Below are 14,923 nucleotides of genomic sequence, written 5' to 3'. Positions count from 1 at the left end.
TGAGCGATAGATGGCAGATGGCGTTCTTCGCAGCTCCTACTCCTTGGTCCTTGGCTCCTTAGCAAGTTCTGTGGTTTTTCAGTCAGAACCCAGTACAATCAACGCCATTGGTACAATATTTTTGGTTTTATTATTTTTTTAAATAATAATAGTTGGTCTTGTTTTAGTCCTGTACACCAACTCATTCATTTTTTCTTCTGTGTGATAGGACTAAACCTCGGAGTACTAAACTTTCTTTGCTAAGGACGGAGCAGACGTTACATCCTCTTTTTTTTTTGGAGCTGGCGCAAGGAGCGGCATTTGGAGGAACGTCACGTCCCAGTCCTTGGTTTGCAGCTTCGCAGTCTAACTCCGCAAGTGCTAGAAGTCAGTTACAGGCGTATTCGTGATGATGCTTGTTGTTTTAAGGGGCCCAACATCGAAGGTCATCGGTCCAGGCGTATTCGTAACAAGAAGATAACAGGTATACATATGCCCAGTTTAACAATATTTTAAGTCTTCAGATAATTGATTGAATATAATCTAAAGTTAGTTGTTGAACTTGCGCTGCACGTTAATCTTAGATTTGCAGTTGATCTAAAATACGGCTTAGTTATAAGTTATAAACTTCGGTAATTATATTCATTTTTATCTTTTTCCTTCCCCCATTCGAACTTAAGGAACCATGCGTTCCTTTCTGGAAAAATTGGAAAGGGGTACGTTATAGAACAAGTTAAATGTTTAAATATCGCACTTCAGTTAGGCCTACTTTCCATTCTCGTAAATTTCTTTTTAAATTTTGATTCGCTGGTCCGTATTAAGATTTAACAGCGTCATAGTGTAGGACAGTAAAAAGTACCTCATAATCGCTCCTTCTCGAATGGTTGTTGAAACAATTTGAAGTCATAACAGCCGCTCAATTATTAACGCTGTCGCACCTAACCGAACTTAACCTATCACTATCGGTGGTTTTCGGTGGATTACACCCTAACCTGTCACTACCAGTGGTTTTCGGTGAATTACAATTGTTTTCGTAAGGGATGCTAGAGGCCTGTTGACCGCTTCGCGGCCCTAACTTGGGGGTTTGCTTGTCCCTAGACCAATGGTTTTGCCACTAGCCGGACCTAAGCCAGACCAGTGCTTTTCGTACTTGCCGGACGTACCTCATACTCGACAAGTTTTGGCCACGTCACGTCATGTCTTTTACGAACCTGCTAATGAAGTCTTAACCCAATCTAGTGTCTGTGAATTGTTACGTCGTCTTATATAGCCAAATATACCAGACCATTAACTCATACATTTTAGTTGTCGCTATACGTCCTTTCGAATTATCCGCCATGATTGCAAACTTCAACTTTTCTAAATACGTCACTTCGAGCATACTTCTATGCTCGAAGATACGTCATACATGACGTCATATAGACGCACGAACAGCAGCCGCGGAGCCCGTGCTCGCCCGTGACGACGGATCGTGCGCCATATTTTGACTTGTAGATAAATTTATCACTTTCGTGAAAACAAAAAGCCTCTAGCTTAAAAACTGACCAGTTTATGTAACTTTGAAGTTCTAAGACTGAATTTAATTTCGAGAAAATCTATGGAAAATGGGGTATAAGTTAGCACTCCGATTACATATTTAGGAAACTGTTTCACAGCATGAAGGAATATCAGCTTGCGTATTAAAATATTTTTCATAAATATTTAGTTGTATTCTCTGAAAATTTTATGTAAACATGTTCAAAATTTGAAAAAAGTGAAAAAAGTTTGTCTTGCGGCACTCATATACGACGAAGTTTTGTCGTAAGATGTTCGTACTATCTGCGCACTTTTTAGCGATAGATTTGTGCGCGGGTTTGAGAAGTAAATAGGAAATAGGAAAAGTCCTCTCAGTTTTAATTACTGCGTTGATGGGGTGAAAGTTCCTTTTGGGGATCATTGTAAGTATCTAGGTGTTAATATAAGGAAAGATCTTCATTGGGGTAATCACATAAATGGGATTGTAAATAAAGGGTACAGATCTCTGCACATGGTTATGAGGGTGTTTAGGGGTTGTAGTAAGGATGTAAAGGAGAGGGCATATAAGTCTCTGGTAAGACCCCAACTAGAGTATGGTTCCAGTGTATAGGACCCTCACCAGGATTACCTGATTCAAGAACTGGAAAAAATCCAAAGAAAAGCAGCTCGATTTGTTCTGGGTGATTTCCGACAAAAGAGTAGCGTTACAAAAATGTTGCAATGTTTGGGTTGGGAAGAATTGAAAGAAGAGCTGCTCGACTAAGTGGTATGTTTCGAGCTGTCAGCGGAGAGATGGCGTGGAATGACATTAGTAGACGAATAAGTTTGAATGGCGTTTATAAAAGTAGGAAATATCACAATATGAAGATAAAGTTGGAATTCAAGAGGACAGACTGGGGCAAATATTCATTTATAGGAAGGGGAGTTAGGGATTGGAATAACTTACCAAGGGAGATATTCAATAAATTTCCAATTTCTTTGAAATCATTTAGGAAAAGGCTAGGAAAGCAACAGCTAGGGAATCTGCCACCTGGGCGACTGCCCTAAATGCAGATCAGTATTGACTGATTGATTGATTGTAAGGAGGGAGCCCTTCCGATTCCGGTAGTACTGCCAACGGAATGGAAATGAAATCAGGAATGAATCGGTAATATGATCGATCGATATGAATTTTCTAAATCTTTGTTATTTTAAGCAAATAACTGTCGCACACACATTATATAACATTTCTCGATGCGAATCTTATTCTTAGAGTGAATTCTATAGTTTGGCTTTGCTGTGTAAATAACAGTACTAGTACGTAAAATGTACGCCAGACGTCGCACAGCGAATCATAGTTTGTGTTTCAAAGATTGCCAGTACGAATCTCGAAGATTGCCGAGGTCGACCGATTCAGCAATAGGGTGTAAATCTATCTCTAAGAAGTGCGCAGATACTACGGAATATGATCAGGATGCAATAACTACAATGAAAGAGTAGGTAGTAGCTAATAATAATAATAATAATAATAATAATAATAATAATAATGTTGGATATTTTAAAAGATCATTCTGAAAGTACAGTCTGTATCTAGTTAATGAATAATTTTATTTTACTTATGTCAGATTCCTTGGCTGAATGGCCAGCGTTGAGGCCTTCGTTTCAGAGGGTCCCGGGTTCGATTCCCGGCCGGGCCGGCGATTTTAATCGCGTCTGATTAATTTTCCTAGTTCGGACTTGCGCGTGCGTGTCTCAACACTTTTCTCTTCATATTCAGGCAATACACCAACCACCACTGAAACATGCAATAGTCATTACATCCCTGCATATTGGCTTGGTGTCAGGAAGAGCATCAAGCCGTAAAATAGGGTCAAATCCACATGTGGGAACAGCGGTAGAATTTATATTAAGTCATATTATATCTTGTATCCTGTAATAACAAAACTGAATTGTTGCTTATGGGTGTTCCTTTTGCGAACACAATGAGTCTTGCTACTCACTATCCGACCAACGGGACTCAAATTTACTAACCACGGTGTCGAACCATTTAGTATTAACACCTTAGTCGCCTGGCCGCTGGCACAAATCCCCTGTTTCCACTGTTCAGCACTCTCGAGTGTGGTCGAACAGATATTTCATCCTTTCTGCAGTCCTGCCTTTTACTTCCAACTTCTTAGGTAGGTTGTGATACCTTCCTTGCAAATCTTTGCAATTACAGTTGGACAGTCCACGACACAGAATGACTCTGGGTATATTCTTTATCACGGTAATGAAAATGAAAATCCACAGCCTGTTTCCAGTCATTTGACCAGGTCAGAAACGGAGTGAATGAAGCCCCCTCTAGCGGCAAGGATAGGAATTGTTCCGGCTGCCGAAGCCTGTCGCACTCCTCTGGGGGCAATGATTGACTGACAAATTAAATTGTGTTGCTGGATTGAAATATGATGGGGAAAACCGGAGTACCTGGAGAAAAACCTGTCTCGCCTCCGCTTTGTCCAGCACAAATCTCGCATGGAGTGACTGGAATTTGAACCACGCAACCCAGCAGCGAGAGCCCTGTACACTGCCACCTGAGCCACGGAGGCTTCTTCTGACAGTACCGGGAATTGAACCCAGGCCCGTGAGGATGGTAGCTAATAAGACTTAACCGTTACCCTACGGAGGCAGACTTTTTTCACAGTAAAATGACTGAAAGATGTGATCTAAGGCACTCTTCCAACCATGTTGCCAGTCATACATATTTATTAAGGGGACCCGGAATGGAGATTCAGGGCCAAAAAATCAATTTCCTTATTTTTAATCTAAAATTAACTTTGGAATTTTGGCTTTACAGTGATATAATGTAAATCACTTTTGTATGGTAAGTTGAAGTTTTTTAAATATCAAAAATTGCTCATGCATGAAAAGTAGTTGGCTGGTAGCCATCATGGCTGACGGGGTTCTCGAAGGTTTCAGTGTGAGCATTTCAAATGTAGCACTTCTGTAATGCAGTGGGTGGTTTGATAACTGGGAAAAGTATAACCATCCACACAGTGCTGTGATGGAAATAATAAAGCTAATTTTTAGGGATTTAGCACACCTTGGTCTGCTGAAGGAATATCTGCACAGATGGATAGAAAATCCAAACGATCATGTAAACTATGTCACTTGGAATCTGATTCCCAAGACTGTTTGTACCCTACATGTCGAAGTAGTTGATGCAGTGGCACGTTCAAGGAGGGAAATGTAACAAGGTGTAAGGTTTTGGGTGTCTGGTGTCAAACTGTTGAGGTCATGCTAAGAAAGACTGAAATGTTGATCAGAAATCCAGAATTTAACCAAGGAAGCCAGAAAACTACAGTGCTTATAGACCAGTTTGAAAAACATGACCACCAAAGTTATGGGGCAGGCTTTGACTTTGGAGGCTGTTTTCCTCTAAGTTTACTTTATTACTTAATGTACCTTTTCTCAGCTTCTACTACACGTAGGAGCTTGATACTTTCACAGTTTCAAGTGTTCTACATTTACCAAAGGTCTCTAATTGCTTAATTTCAAATTTCTTGTCACATGAATGAAAATTGTTCTGTAAAGTGTATTTTATTTTTGACACTTTTAAAAAGAATTATCTATACTATTATAAAGAGGAAAAATTTGTAACGAATAGACTCAAAAACTACTGAACCGAATTTAAAAATTTCACCTATAGAAAGCTACATTGTGAGTGAGTAACATGGGCTGTATTTTATTTTCAAAACAATTCGAAGTGGGGGGCACGGGGGGGGGGGGGGGGAGATATAAAAATAATAAGCTAATATAGGCAAAATATCGAATTTGTGGTATAAGGACGAGATAAAGCTCAATTTAATCCTCTTGACGCAAAGAACAAAACTCGGTAAGCCCTACAGGCCCGAAAACCATGATATTGGAATCACACTACCCCCGCTCTAGGAATGGGATAAAGAAACAAACGGGCGTAAGCATGGCAACGTCAGCTCCAGGATTCTACAGCAGCAAGATTATGCATGTACGTTTGGGCATAGCTGCCAACCAAAATTGATACACATATGACTTACTATCTGAAAGAAATAAACTGTTGTATAAGACGCTCAAAGCACTCCTTTGGGCGGGGATGGAAAGGGAGTGAAGTATAAAAATAATAGCCCCGGAGATCTCCGTAGTACAGCTGCCAGCGGTTGCCGACGGGCCTCCATTTTTACGTACTGGCTTAGGTTTCAGCATTTTGCGGAGTCTGTTACCTATAGTTTAAACTATTTTCTATCAAATCATGGAGTCTTTCTTGCTATTGGCTTTACGTCGCACCGACACAGATAGGTCTTATGGCGACGATGGGAGAGGAAAGGGCTAGGACTGGGAAGGAAGCGGCCGTGGCCTTAATTAAGGTACAGTCCCAGCATTTTCCTGGTGTGAAAATGGGAAACCACGGAAAACCATCTTCAGGGCTGCCTAGAGTAGTAGGATCACTGATGTTATTAGTGCCGATATTTTGGTCCACTTTTACGATCATTGTAACCATGAAAACTTATATACTGTACACAATTGTCAAGATGGTGTGCTCATGACTTGAAAAAATTTCTCAACATTTATACTCAGATTCATTATGATGTGCGACATGAGTGACAAGCCCTGAGAATTATAATTCTCGATAATTATAGTAGTTTCTTTTATGCATCGCGTATTTCCTTTATATCCCTTTGCTGGCGAGATGTAGTGTTTATAGTGCACTATGTCTTCTGGTATGGGCTATATCAAATTTGTTACTTTCATTGACCTGTCTCAGTCTCATCCTTGGCTTTGACAATGTGAAAGTGACTGAGGTATGAGTGATGCTAGTAATACCATTCCTTATGCAGCCAGTCCCTGTTATGAATGGTGTGAAAATATCGCTCATAGGGTTGGTTGGTGCATGCATTTCAGTGGGCTTGGCAGACTGATATGTAATAGCAACGGCTGGCTCAGTGAGGAAAGCAACGGGAAACTACCTCGCTCCTCATTTCCCTAGTACGCCTCTTCAGTGACGCCTAGGCTATTTATGACAGCTGTTGGCGGAGCTGCAGAGGATCAAACCAGCCTTTGGGCTGAATACCCAACACACATTTCCTTTATCATTTGTAATAGTTATGAAATGTCGGATCAAACAAATACATTCAATAATATTTATATTTGTGATACTATCTGGCAAAAGTATACTTGCACTAAACCTGCAGCTTTGTGAAGGGAGCAGGTATATCTAGGTGGGAATGAAGGAAAAACATGGTAGCAAAACATCTTAAGGGTCGACGCTAATTAGGAACTAATATTTAGAGGCCCCATGAAGAAAATGAGAAGATACACTATAATTCCAAACATGACAAATAATTTCTACGTACTTAAGTAAATACACCAGTGATATAAATATCTAATGAAGTCAGTCACACTGAGTGTATGAGTAACTAAAGCCAGTTTCTGATAACCCGTACGAAGAACGGGTACTTCTGCTAGTATTTATTAAATCTGAGGCACAATTTTAATTATATGCTTCCATAGCTAGTCAAGGTACACATCTCAAACACAAAATTTCATATATCTGCCATAGTTTTTGGGAAAAGGTAAATCAGTAGTGATGTCTTAAATGACAGACAGAATGTCATGTAGTACTTCCTTTTCATGAGAGTAAAAGTCCAGTCACAAAAGTTTCACATGACTCGCTGACAGAAAGAAATCATTTCTTCATGTAGACCTGACATAACTCTCTGCGATTTTTATTTTGTGCGACGGACTTGTCAGCATGAAGAAACAAATCCCAGAACTATGACGGGGCAGAATTTCCATTCTGGTTTATCTTAAAGTAGTGACCAATGTGAGCTGGTGATTTGTCAGCAGGTTCTGAGCAAGAGGAATGGATGTATCTCATTTGTCTGTAGTAATATTCTTCTTGCTCTGTGGAACTGCCCCACCAGCCTCTCGACACTCTGAGCAGCACTGTTAGTTGCTGGAAACTGTCCAGCAGGCTACTTCCATGATGCATAGTTTGATGGATCTGTTACAGCCCAAAAGATTAAATAAAACTCAAAAATGGCACTCCACAAATCTACAATGTCATAGCAGGAGAAGAGGTGATAACTCCCACGTGGCTTGTCCTACATGGAAGATAGGTGGGGGGGGGAGGGGGGGTCATGGCCATCTTGCCGACGGACTTGAGCAAAATAAAATGGCTCCTGCAGACCAAGCACACAATCTTCTGTGGGTGGGGGATGCAGACGAATACACCCATGGTATACCCTGCCTGTTGTAAGAGGTGACTAAAAGGGGTGACCAAGGGATGATTAAATTAGAACCATGAGACTACGTGTGATTAGTATAATTACGTGCGGAACACCATGGGTACCATTTTGTATGAAACATTATGGGTCTGAGTGTTGCTTGTGAACGAGATCACATGTATTCCATTGGTCCGTTCCACTGAGTTCAGTATGGTCTGCGTTACCTATGAGTAGTACCACTTATGTACAACACCATGGATCCACGTTGCCTGTGGTTGGTACTGCTATGAGTGAAACACCAAGAGTTAGGGCTCACGCCCATGGTTAGTACCACGATTTGAGGAAAACAATTGGTCTGCGTTGCCAGAGAGTAGTGTTACCGTGTGAGGAACACCATTGGATTGTGTTGCTTGTGGGTGTTACCATAATGTATGATGCACCGTGGGTCGGTATTGCCTGTGATTAGCTCCACCAGGTGAGGAACACCATGGGTCTGCGTTGCTTGCGATTGGTGCTCTTATGTGCGAAACGCCATGAGTTTGTGCTACCTGCAAGTGGTGCCATTGTGGGACGTACCATGGGTTTACATTATCTGTGATTAATACCTCCATGCGAGAAACGTCACAAGTCTACGTTACCTGTGATTAGTACCATTGCGAGGGGCCAGTGATCTGGATTTTGGACGCCAGAAGATAAGTATCATCCCAGTAATTAAGACATTGTGAATTGGATCCACTGATTGTTTTTCTCACGATCATTTTCTCTTCACCATTCGTTTTAGATTCTAGCCAGTGGATACATCTCAAACTTCTGTTTTAATTCCGTTACACCTCGTACCATTAAGGGCCAATGACCTAGCTGTTAGGCCCCTTTAAACAATCCTCATCCAATCAGAAGGTACCTTACATTCCATGCTAATCTTATTACTAGGGGGCAGATTTTTGCATATTTGCAAGTCATATAGACGTTAATTCTCATAGGGAACCTGAAATATTTGTCCGAAATGAGTACATTTATTATAAATTCATTTATACATTTTTAATTTATTATAAATTTACTCATGTGGGACAAATACTTCAGGTTTCCTATGAGAATCATCTATATCATCTGATGGCCAGGCTGGCAAATCTCTCTCATAGTGCATTGGCACTGTCGGTGACTCCAAGTAGCTTACGCAGTGGCCTAGCCATGCATGTGTCTTGGTAGGTGTGCTATTTACCAACTGATGAGTCCAGCTTAGCACACTGGCAACCAGGAATGACTTAGTTGTCCAATAACAGAGCAGCTGTATTGGTATATTTGCACGTTTTGTTTGTTTCAAGATACATGCCCATAAGAAATAGACTATTCATACCATTTTAAATCTATTGGTTAAATTTTATAGTGCATATATAAATGCATAATTGCAAGTTTTTATCTGTACTAATATATAGAGGTAAAGTTTGAATGTAGTGGCTAATCTCAGAAACTACTGGACAGATTCTAAAAATTATTTTACTACTGTGAATACATATGTTATGCCTGAGGGATATGGGCTGTATTTTATTTTCAAAACAATTCTAGGGGGGGAGAGCTCTGTGGAATTTATCGCACAAGGATGAGATGAAGCTCAATTTAAGCCCATTGACTCAAAGAACAAAACTCTGTAATCCTTTCGGCCCCAAAAATCATGTTTTAAGGCTGTAAAACAAACCGTTATAGAGATACTGGCACCACACTACCCCCTGCTCTAGGAATTGGATAAAGAAGTGAACTGCCGTAACCATGGCATCATCAGCTCCAGCATTCTACAGCAGCAAGATTATCTACACTATATCACAAAAACCTACCATGTTACAGACATGAAATTTGGTATTTGGAATCTCCTTTAAAAGAACACAAATTTATGTTTTCAGAAAATCCACTTAAGGGGTGAGCGGGGTGAAAAGTGAGGAAGTAGTTGAATTCTTTATGAGGATACATAATCATCATCATCAGCCAATTCTATCATTACATGATGTGGCCTCTTTTAAGTCATGAACTTAGATAGGTCTTTAGCAGAACTCTCCAGGTGGAACAGTCTCGAGCAGTTCTCTGCCAGGTAGCACCAGCTATTCTCTTGATGCCTTTGTCCAATCTGCCTGGCGGTCTTCCTCTAGCCCTTTGATCTCTTGGGCTCCATTCTGACACTAGCTTCGTCTGTCTGTCATCTTCCCATCGAGCAACATGTCCAGCTCATTGCCATTTTAAGGTGGCTATTATCTCAAGAATGCCATTAACTTTAGTGACTGATCTGATGTCACCTGCTCTTATCTTTGTAAAGCCCAGCATTGACCTTTCCATACCTCTCTACACTGTCCTAAGTTTCCCTTTCATAAATTCGTTCAGTATCCAGGTCTTAAAGCCATAAGTCAGCACAGTTAGAATGCACTGATTCACATTTACTGGCATATTTGAGCTGAAAACAGTTGACTTTCTTCCGTACGCCTGCCATCCTAGCTTATTGCGTCTAAAAATTTCTGGTCTTGTATCACCTTTCATATTCATCAACTGGCCCAGATAGATATATTCATTTCCCCTGTGGGTGGGGGACGCAGACTAAGAATTCACCCACGGTATCCTATGCGTATTGTAAGAGGTGACTAAAAGGGGCGAACAAGGGATGATCAAATTAGAACCATGAAACTATTTGTGATTAGTACCACCACGCGCGGAACACCATGGGTTGCTTTTACTTGCGCGTAGTACCACTATGTTGGGTACCAAATAGGTTTGTGATTAGTAGCAAATGAGAGCGCGACGACTTTTACAGTACCTGTGATTAGTAGCACAATATGAGCGACACCATGGGATGAAGGAACTCGTGGTTTTGGCTTGCCTATGATTAGTACCCACTATGAGGAACACCACGGGATAGTAAGAGTCCCTGTGGTTAGTACACTTATGTGATGAACACCATAGGTTTGCATTGCCTGTCAAGGGCGCCGGAATGTGCGAAACACATTAGGTCTGTAATACATGTGCGCATTTCATTACCTGCGAGTCGTACCATAATGTATGGAATACCGCGAGTCTATGCTACTCTTGATTAGTACCGCAACATAGGAAATACCATGGTTCTACTTTTCTAGCAATAAATACCATTTACCTGGATTTTGGACCTGTTTCTAGAACGAGCATATTCTAATCGATGCAGCATCGTGGTGTAGCAGCAGTCCCTTGGTCCATACTACTATTGTTTTGTGCCAGCTTCTGTGCATGTGAGGCACTGTGGGTCGGATCCACTAATCTTTTAACTTCATATCAATCCATCCATTCATTCTTCGTTCTCACGCTTTGAATTCTGGTCAGTGGAGGATTTTGGACTTTTACTTTGTCATCTCATTTCGTACCATTAGGGGTCAATGACCTCGATGTTAGGCCCCTTTAAACTAACATCAATCACATCAGATATATTCTTTGACTTTCTATAATGGCGTGTTGTTGTTCACATTTCCTGCTGTGACCCACTTGTTGGACACGACTTCTGTTATGGAAAGGTTCATCTTCAAGCCGACTGACTCACATTCCATGGCAAGATCAATAACTAATGTCTGCAGTTCGTCATTGTCGTTTGCCAGTAATGCAGTGTCATCGCCAACTCTAAAGTTGTTAAGCCTTCTGCCATTGATCTTTACACCCTTTCCTTCCCAATTTAACTTCGGCATTGCCATCTCCAAAACAGCTGAGAATAGCTTTGGAGAGATTGGATCACCTTGTTTAGCACCTTCCGACAGGGAATTCTGAAGTTGCTTCAGTCTTTAACAAAGGCTGAAGAGGTTTTGTAGATGTTATTGAGAACTCTGAAAAAAAGCCACTTCAACTCCCTGCTCAACTAAGGCTTGTAAGATAGCAGAATGGCTGATTGAATCAAATGCCTTTTCAAAATCGACAAAGGCTATCCACAAAAGAATCTGGTATTCGTTTGCTGTGCTAATCACTTCATGTAGAGCCAGAATATGGTCCATTGTGCTAAAGCTGCTGCGGAATTCTGCTTGTTCAACTGGCTGGGCTGAGTCAAGGGTAGAGCTGATTCTGTATAACAAGATCTTCATAAAAAGCTCGTACAAAACAGAACAAGCTTATAGGACGAATAGTTTTGGATATTGTGAATACTTCCTTTTTTATGCAGCAATACTATCTTTGCTTTTTTCCATGATGCTGGGATTGAAGCATTGTGTAAACAAGAAGTGAAGACTTTAGCCAACTGGTTTACTCTTTGATCACCTGTAAGCTTCAGAATATCAACAGAGATCATTACTGGCAACAGTTCCTTTCTTCGTGTTGTCTATAGCACATCTGACTTCCAAAGGAAGTATATCTGGAACAATATTTACAATTTTTAGGTCAGGTGCTATCAAAATTTCCTTTATTTTACTATACATATTGCTATAAAAGTCTCTAACAAAATTCAAAATCTCCTTTTCAGTAATTCGACCATTGTCTCCATCAATTGCTATTATCTTCTTTTACCAATTGTGAGCTCATGTTTAGCTGCCTTTAAACTTGTCTTGCTCTCTACACTTGTTCTTAAAGTTTCTTCATTGAACTTCTGTATGTCAGCTTTCATTTCTCTTCTTAAGGCCGTACATAGCTCAGAATATTCTATTGTGTCCCGATCAGTTCGAATTTTCATTTCTCTTCTCCTGTGTAGCAGGTAGAATGAATTTGTCACAGAATTTATTTGGTTGATTGTTACATAAGCCACCTACTTCTTGTGCACTTACAACTAACATTTCTGCTAGGTCTTCTTCCTTTGTTACCTGAAAATTTCTTTGGATGACTTTTTGGAATTGTTCTTAGTTTTCTTCTAAATTTTTGAGATTGATAACATTTCTCTTCCTTTTTAAGAGTTTTTTTCTTTCATCTCTTACATTGATTTCAATTCTTGCTCTTAAAAGTCGGTGTCACTGTCTGTATTGAATTTGTTTAAAACCAAGATGTCTTTCACAATATGAGGTGTATTTGAGAGCATAAAGTCTAAATCATTTTTAACATTGAAGTTGGGGCTTCTTGTCCATTTTCGGTTAGGATGCTTTTCGAACATGTTCCATTATTGGCATGTTGGTATATTCTGCAAATTGGACTGGTCTCTCTCCTCGGTCGTTCCCGTCATCAATCCACCACTGAGTCGCCAAGTTTATAGGCGATATAAATCATTTTGGATCTGTATTGGTGATATTTGACTTTATATAATAACAATAAGTTATTTTATTATTGTATCCACCTAATTAATACATTAGACACAATTAGGATTTTGTCCTTGTTAAAACTCAACAGTTGCCAAGAGGCTTTCCCCTTAAAATCAACAATCAGTATGCTCATCTACACACAACTTTAGCATTGCCCCTTTCGACCAGCATGTTAACAAACCTGCAATTCATAGTGACGCAAATACATATCATACGAGATGGTCCAAAGGAGTCCAAATCAAATTTGAATATCAACTAAGAGTTTTACACCATCAATAAAATGAAAAATATTACCCCATATGCTAATTACATTAAGCTTATACATACAACTGATTATTTATCAGTTATAAGACCATCATTTAACAACATTTTAAATCATAAATGTTTATCACCACATTTTAACACAATTATTTCTGATTTGATAATTTGGAATGTTTTGCTGTTATCAACCACTTGCTAGTCAATTCACAAGTTTATAATCAACTGTTGTATTATTCACTTGACTCATAGTTACAAGCCTTACAGGTGCTTAATTTTATTTTAAGGTCAAATCATGGCTGATAATGCCTGCAAATTTTAAGGCAAAATATGTACCATATTTTTAAATAACATGTTAACGAATATTTTAATAAGGACAAAATCCTAATTGTTTGTGACTAATGTATTGATTAGGTGGATAAAATAATAAAATAACTTATTGTTATTATATATAGTTTATTATAGATGCTGACTTTTGCATTAAAATCACCAGTAATCAGTTGGAAATAACAATTTCTTCCTTTTTCACAGATTTTTTCACGACTCCCATAAAAGGACTCAACTTCATCTGAATAGCTTCAAGTGGGAGCATAAACTTGTAATCTGCACTTTGCACCTTTTTGACACAATGTTCCTATTTACTAAAAACCCAACTCCGTTCAGTTTTCCTTCTGGCTCTCCACAGAAATTAAACAAATTTCCAGATCTTAAGAGGAGAGGTTGTGGGATAAATGAAATACAATTTTTTGGCGAGTTTTTATACTTGAGGGAGTGCAGTACAGAGGAACAATTAATTTTTATTAAATTACAAAATCCTCACGAGGGAATCGATATCAATATTGATATTCAATTGCAAGTTATAAGTTATATTTTATTATTCAAATCGGCACAATGCAAAGAGATGAATATGTAAAAATTCAGTTTGCCTCCGGAAGCCTTTACAATGCTTTGTTGCTGACAAGTCGACATTATTAACAAGAACTTGACAATACGGTGTTTTGGTATTCGGTACAGTTGTTGGAATCATAGAAAAATCTTTTCTGAAGCAGCAGAGAAGAGATTCTTCCTGGATACTTGGCAAGGGCCAACCTACTGGCCCCAAAAATATTCTTACTTATATAGAAGAATAACAACAAACAGCATGAAACTAAATAATGCCACAACTTTCTTTGTTTTATGTTGTCACTAGCAGGATCTAACCAGTCCAGATCAGTGTTTTGTAGATCGAACCTATACCAATCATCTTTGTGTGGATAATGTGCCGACATTGGCAAGTATGTTTAGGTGTTGCGAGCTCCCCGTAGCCGCCATTAAGTTGGATATGTAACCTTCACTGTATGAAGACCAGTAACCACTAGAAACCGTCCCAAAAGAAAAAGTATTTAAAAGTTTTCTGCTTCAACATTTGATATTTGGAGAACCAACCTTATACATAGAGGAAAAAAGTATTATTTTGCAGAGTATGCAATAGTGGATATGAATCCACCCTCTTTCTATTACTATTTGATGCAATTTCATCTCTCCCATTTAGGAGATCATGGGTTCATATCCCAGTTGGCAGTCCTGAAGATATTTCTCCATGGTTTCCCATTTTCACACTAGGCAATTGGCAGCAGCTGTATCCTAAGGCCACGGCCACTTTCTTCCCACTTCTAGCCCTTTCCTATCCTGCCATCATGATAAGACCATCTGTCGGTCCAATCTAAAGCAAATGGTTAAAAATTTCATCTCTGCCTTCCCATT

At 39.5% G+C, this 14,923-nt stretch overlaps 1 long non-coding RNA gene across 1 annotated transcript in view; it reads left to right on the top strand.

The window, feature by feature from the left end:
• The first annotated feature begins 326 nt into the window (after positions 1 to 326).
• LOC137502400 (uncharacterized) overlaps positions 327 to 14,923 on the top strand; it is a 33,649-nt gene continuing 19,052 nt past the window's right edge. The window contains exon 1 of the long non-coding RNA XR_011018768.1: positions 327 to 463. This is a non-coding gene — a long non-coding RNA (uncharacterized lncRNA). The remainder of the gene's footprint in view (positions 464 to 14,923) is intronic.

Source organism: Anabrus simplex, chromosome 10 (genome assembly GCF_040414725.1).
Source record: "Anabrus simplex isolate iqAnaSimp1 chromosome 10, ASM4041472v1, whole genome shotgun sequence".
Lineage (NCBI taxonomy): Eukaryota > Metazoa > Arthropoda > Insecta > Orthoptera > Tettigoniidae > Anabrus > Anabrus simplex.
This window is presented reverse-complemented; position numbering and strand designations above follow the sequence as displayed.